The following is a 6,000-nucleotide window of genomic DNA, read 5'->3' as shown; positions in this document are numbered from 1 at the left end:
GACTTCTGATGAGGCAGCTTCTGATGATGCAGCTTCTGATGAAGCAGCTTCTTCAACTTCTGATGATGCAGCTTCTGATGATACAACTTCTGATAATGTGGCTTCTGGACCTCTTGTCTTCAGGAGCACTATTCTTCAGGAGCACTATTTCTTCAGGAGCGCTTTTACTTTCAGGAGCGTATTGCCTTCAGAATCATCTAAGCTTCATTTTCTTTTGCTCTTTATTTGCTCATTCAGAACCAATTAATGATTTAACTTTTTAACTGTGGTCCTGTACACTTGAACAAATATTAGCTAGTCCAATTTACAATTTTTAATACCTTGTTATCATCAAAACTCTTTAAGGTTCATTGTTAAACACATTTTGTTCCAACACAACTCAAGACATTCGTCCACACCTTAGAGGTCCTCGGCATTGAAGAAATAGATGAGTCGAAATTTTTTCCTTTACCGCTTCAATAAACATATTTAAAGATTGATAAAAGACACAATACTATAATGATAAATATTCCCTAAAAAAATATGATAAATTTTAGTAATAACTTATTATATTTTGCCACATATATTTTCCACATTTATTTTCTTAAAAAATTGATTTATAACAGTTACTTGTTTATGCAGACAATAAAAATAAAAATTATAAGAAAATTTGAAGATATTGCTTTACTTTGCGAGAGATTGAGCTCTCAATACTCATATGCATCATCCGCAGCTACCTGCTAGTCGTTCAATATTCTACTTGCAGTACCAGCATGATTTTACAATACCTTCCCGCTTGAGCAATCCAGTAGTTTTGTTCTATACTTTTTTGATAAGAGGAAAACCAGTTAATTGCTCAAGAATGGAGGCATTATAAATACATGTTGCTACTATTTGTGTGCCTATTTTGTATGAAATTAGTTTATGGGGGTTTTGTTTGGTACGTAGGAAAATATATGTTGAAGCTCATGGGTTGTATATGATGATGGAAACGAAAGCAAGGCTCTAAAAAACAATGCTATAATCTCTATATTTTTTCTCAACTCTTGTATCATTTTATAGAGAATGATTTTGTATTGATTGTTAGTATTATTTATTTTGTGCCCTTGTGAAAGATGCCCAAAGATGTGTCATGGTTGCAGTTGTGAAGCAGTGGAGTGGTTAAAGCTTTGTTTCTTAACCTATAATAGGAAAAAACAAGATAGTAACAAGAGAATTGTAGGATATGATTGAGATTTAGTAAAAAGATAGTTGTGAAGGGATATAGTGTGTTGTTTCGTCGGGTGAAAAAAGGCCGGAAAGGAAGCACTTTCATCGCGCGGAGACGTCTTTCGACGGGAAGAAACTTAAAGAAAAATGCAAAAACTAAAAGCAGAAAGCACCTAAAAGAAAAGTAAATTGACATTATTATTATAGTGGTTAGTTATAGTTTTTTGTTGCTATTGAGAGGTGGCTAGTTATAATTATGTGGTGAAGTTGTTGTTTTTGATACTATACTAGTTAAATAAATTTAAAGGTAAGAGAAACATTTTTTTAAAGGAAAAAGAAAGTGCAAAAGCATTGATTAAATGACAAACATGACATCACAATTATGTTGGCACCTCATAACTATCACCTATGGTTTACAACACTCTAAAATTATTATTAATAAACTAGCGTTAAGACAGATACTGTTATGAAACATGGCATCCATTGATGAAGGAGAGAAAAGCTTGTGAATTCTTTCTATTGATGGAAAATGAAATGTTACAATATGAGAGAGTTAACCCACTTATGGGGAGGTTACACCTATATATACTAATAGGACTAGTACTCCTTGTAACTATGTATCTCTAATAGTCCCCCTCAAGTTGGAAGGTGTTCAAAACACTTCCAACTTGAAATGAGAAAATACAAGGAAAGATGCCGGGAATACATCGGCTAAAAAAAAATCATCAAACAAGTGCTTATCCAACAAGAAGCAACCACAACTCAAGGTTGAACCAATTGAAGGAATAAGCATCCAAGCAATGCTTAACCACCATCCGGTAGAAGCCAATATCAACAAAGCCAATTAAGGCACAAAGCTTAACCATCAAGAGTGTTCAATCACTCAAGATAGAAGCACAAGACAAGAAATACAAGGATATCCAAAAAAAAAATGATGATATCCAAAAAGAAGTGCAAGGAAGAGCCATAGTCTACAATGGAAGGAGGTCATATACAAGACCAAGGTTCCAAAGATAAAAGTGATGCCCTTCCAATGCCGAGCCGAGACAAGAAAAACCAAATGCAAGGAAGAGCCATAATCAACAATGGAAGGAGGTCATATGTTGAACAAACTTCATACCAAAAGTACCATGAAGCAACAAGACCAAGCTTCCAAAGATAAAAGTGATGCCCTCCTATGCCAAGCCGAGACAAGAAAAAACCAAAAGCAAGCCAATAGAGATGCATAGCCATGTGATATGTCTTCAAACCATAGAAAACAAAACCATGTTGATGCAACTTCAAACCATAGGCCAAAAACCAATGCTTCCAAGAATGAAGCATAACAAATATCCAAAGAAAATAGTCTTCAATTATCACCATAATAGACAAACCAGAAGCAAACAATAGGCTGAATTTCAAACAGAAATTACTTCAGGAATTCTCAACTAGCTGAATGGAAACAGAAGCCCATTACCAATTGTGAAGGAAGCACATGCTGCCATGATAAAATTGCCTTGTTCAACAAAGCCACATAGCCTTCAAGTGCATAGGAGAGAGACAGTTGCAATACCTTTCAATCTTACACCATACACTTTAATAAAAGCTTTTGAAAAAGTGCCTTAGGTCCACAATGATGGATGGCTAAAACAGAATGTATCTTGCCAGAACTACACTGCTACATAAATCCATGTATTCAACATCTAAGTTCACGTGAGGTTCACTATAGGCACTAACCAACAAGGATCAAAGTTCCAACGGCCAAAAAAAACTTCAAAACTACCAAATACTCATCAATAACCAAGAATCTTGTGAGCATTATAATTCCCCACATACAAAGACCATATATGCAGAAAATTGCAACACAAACCAGATAGTAAACTCTTGTAAAACCAAACAACTTCAAAGATGCATATTCCCCAAATTCAACACTAGGAATATATGGAGAAAAGAGAGCAATGACAATAGAATAGGTGATTACCAAAGGCTGAACTGCAGAGACAATATTGCCGGCAACTAGAGCTTCACAGCGGCAATGAACAATATCAGCCACATAGATATTGACTCCCATCCTCACATATAAGACAGTGAAAAACAAAATCCAAAAGAGCACAATTGCAAAGAAGTAGATTGCACTTGAAAGTCACTAACAAATTGATAACTCCAAATCTTCAAAAATAATCAAAACTGAATCTCCATCTAAAACTTCCAGAATCAAGAATTCTCCATAAAACATTCAAAACAAGCAACCTGCACTGTCAAACCGAACACAGCACCAATCATTCTTCCAATGAGGACTTTCATCAAACACCTTGTGAGCACAATAGTAAAAGACCGCAAGAATCAAAGTAGTCCAAGCATCAAACAGTGAAACAAAGTCGAAACACTAGATGAATATGAAATCAAACGTAACAGTGAAACAAAGCAATAGAATCAGGTCCAGTACTCAGTGAAGAGAAGATGGAATAACAGCGATACAGAGAATCAACGTGAAAACAACGACTCCGACTCCTCGAATTGAAGATTTGATATCAAAATCATTAGAATTAAGAACAAACAAGGATAGTTGAACTGAAAGGCAGAGTAAAAAGAATCGATGACAATAAGAAAATTGATTTGTAAACCCTAAGATTTGGGGAAAAAGATCATGAACAATCAGACTCGCAAATCAGAATCGAACAAGAATTGCAAAGCAAAATTGCAAAGGAAATCACACGCGAGGAACAGAACCCTATGATTTGGGAAAAACAGTGAAGATGAATATTGAAAATCAAGAACAAATTGAAACTGAAAATGATAGAGAAAAGAGAGAGAGAAAACGATGGAAAATTAAGAAAATGAAGCGAGAAAGAAAAAAAAACAGAGTGAGGAAGAAAAAGAAAAGAGAACGAGAAAATTGAATTTTCTCGAGAAAATGCAACAGAAAAATTGTTCAAGGTGGATACCATATTTGCTCTGATACCATGTTATGAAACATGGCATCCATTGATGAAGGAGAGAAAAGCTTGTGAATTCTTTCTATTGATGGAAAATGAAATGTTACAATATGAGAGAGTTAACCCACTTATGGGGAGGTTACACCTATATATACTAATAGGACTAGTACTCCTTGTAACTATGTATCTCTAATAGATACTAACATGTTCATGTTTTTGTTTTTCTATTGCACTTAAGTTTTATGATTATTTTATCATATTTGATCATATATTTTTATAATATTCATATTCAAATAAAGATTAGTTTATATTGTTTTTAGTATGGTGAAATTGTTCCTATTATAACCAGATTTAATTGATTCTTTTAATTAAATATTTAAATATTTAAATAATAGTATACAAATATAATATTGGAAATAAAAAAGTTTAAATGAAGGATATAATTTCAAGACAAATATCCATCTCAAAATAATGTATCACTTGTGTGTAGATGATTATAAGTTTTTTATAATATACCATAATCGAATAAATATTAACTTATATTGTTTTTGTTGTAGTGAAATTCTTTTTATTATAATTAGATTTATTTGATTTTTTAATCAAATATTTAAGCAATAGTATACAATATATAAAATTGTTATTAGAATAGTTTAACTGAAAGATATAATTTTAAAAAAAATATCCAACACATAATAATATATATCTTTATAGGTATAGGAAAACTATAAATGATAATTACAAAATTTGGGAGACAAGACCAACACTCAAGAAAAAAGGACCAAAGACTTTCAACATCTGCCTCATTAAAAACCTTCTTAAAATAGCCCAATGACATAAAATGCGAGTTTGGTAAAAAAATAAAAGTGTATAGCAACTAAACAACACAAAGACAAGATAAACAACATAAATCAAAGTCCAAGGAAAATTATTAATATACTGATTTTATGACATACATATAATTTATAATTTTATAAGTAAATTAAAATATAGCAATACATTATTTATCTCGCGAAAGAAATTTAATGCTTAAAGAAGCATAAACCAAAGTGCGAGGGAAATTATTAAAGTAAAGTGGTTATAGTTACACACATTTACAAACATTATTCTTGCACTTTGTTCTTTTAGGGCCACACATTTGTCTTGGACAATGGCCGGTATGTTTGCAACCATATTTCACTGTCAAGTCAAATAAAAATAAAGGAATGTTGTTAAAGGAATATAAAATATTGTGTCTAACATAAAGAAAATGAGAAAAGAATGTCAAGAATTACTTACTTCCACTGGTTACCATGAGAAATAGAGAAAGAAACATTATCAAAGCATAAACATAGTTGAAAATTTGAGCCATATTTTTCTTAATGTATATCTTTTTTTGGTTACACTCTGAATGTATATCTAAAATATGAAGTTTTGTTTAAACATTTTATAAGTAAAATTTTATTCTTTGGTAACATCAATTAAATAATCTTCCCTCAATAAAAATCAATTAAATAGTTTGTTTATCATTTAAGAATTGTAAGAAATCATTTACTAAATTGAAGTTATTGTTAAATGTCTCTAATGTAGATCAATGTGACATATTTTTCCCTTAATTCACTAAATTGATCAGTTAAACATAATAAAGATCTCAAATAAACCTTTTGATACTAGTCAAAGATTCTTTGTTTTCTTAATCCCAAAATTAAAGAGAAATAATAGTGATGAACGATAATTGTTTTTTAGCTTTGATAATTATGCATTGAAGAGGTGAGAAAACATTTATTTATAGATTAAAATTACAATATGATAAGTTTTTTGGTTAAGAAAATGATACGATCGTAAATTAATACATATCTAATGTGAAAATTACATGATTTGTTTTGTTGTTGATGTCAACCCTCCGATTTCTCGGAGAAAA

General features: G+C 31.6%; 1 long non-coding RNA gene across 1 annotated transcript; it reads right to left on the bottom strand.

Annotated features, from left to right (window-relative positions):
• Positions 1-1,675: 1,675 nt before the first annotated feature.
• LOC146913452 (uncharacterized) lies at positions 1,676-4,211 on the bottom strand. The gene is made up of 2 exons (XR_015013582.1): positions 3,418-4,211; positions 1,676-3,159 (listed from the first exon to the last, which is right to left on the bottom strand). It is a non-coding gene; the product is annotated as an uncharacterized LOC146913452 (long non-coding RNA).
• Between the last annotated feature and the right edge of the window lie 1,789 nt (positions 4,212-6,000).

This window comes from Medicago sativa, chromosome 6 (genome assembly GCF_051527215.1).
Source record: "Medicago sativa cultivar Bolivia chromosome 6, Bolivia_mono, whole genome shotgun sequence".
Lineage (NCBI taxonomy): Eukaryota > Viridiplantae > Streptophyta > Magnoliopsida > Fabales > Fabaceae > Medicago > Medicago sativa.
This window is presented reverse-complemented; position numbering and strand designations above follow the sequence as displayed.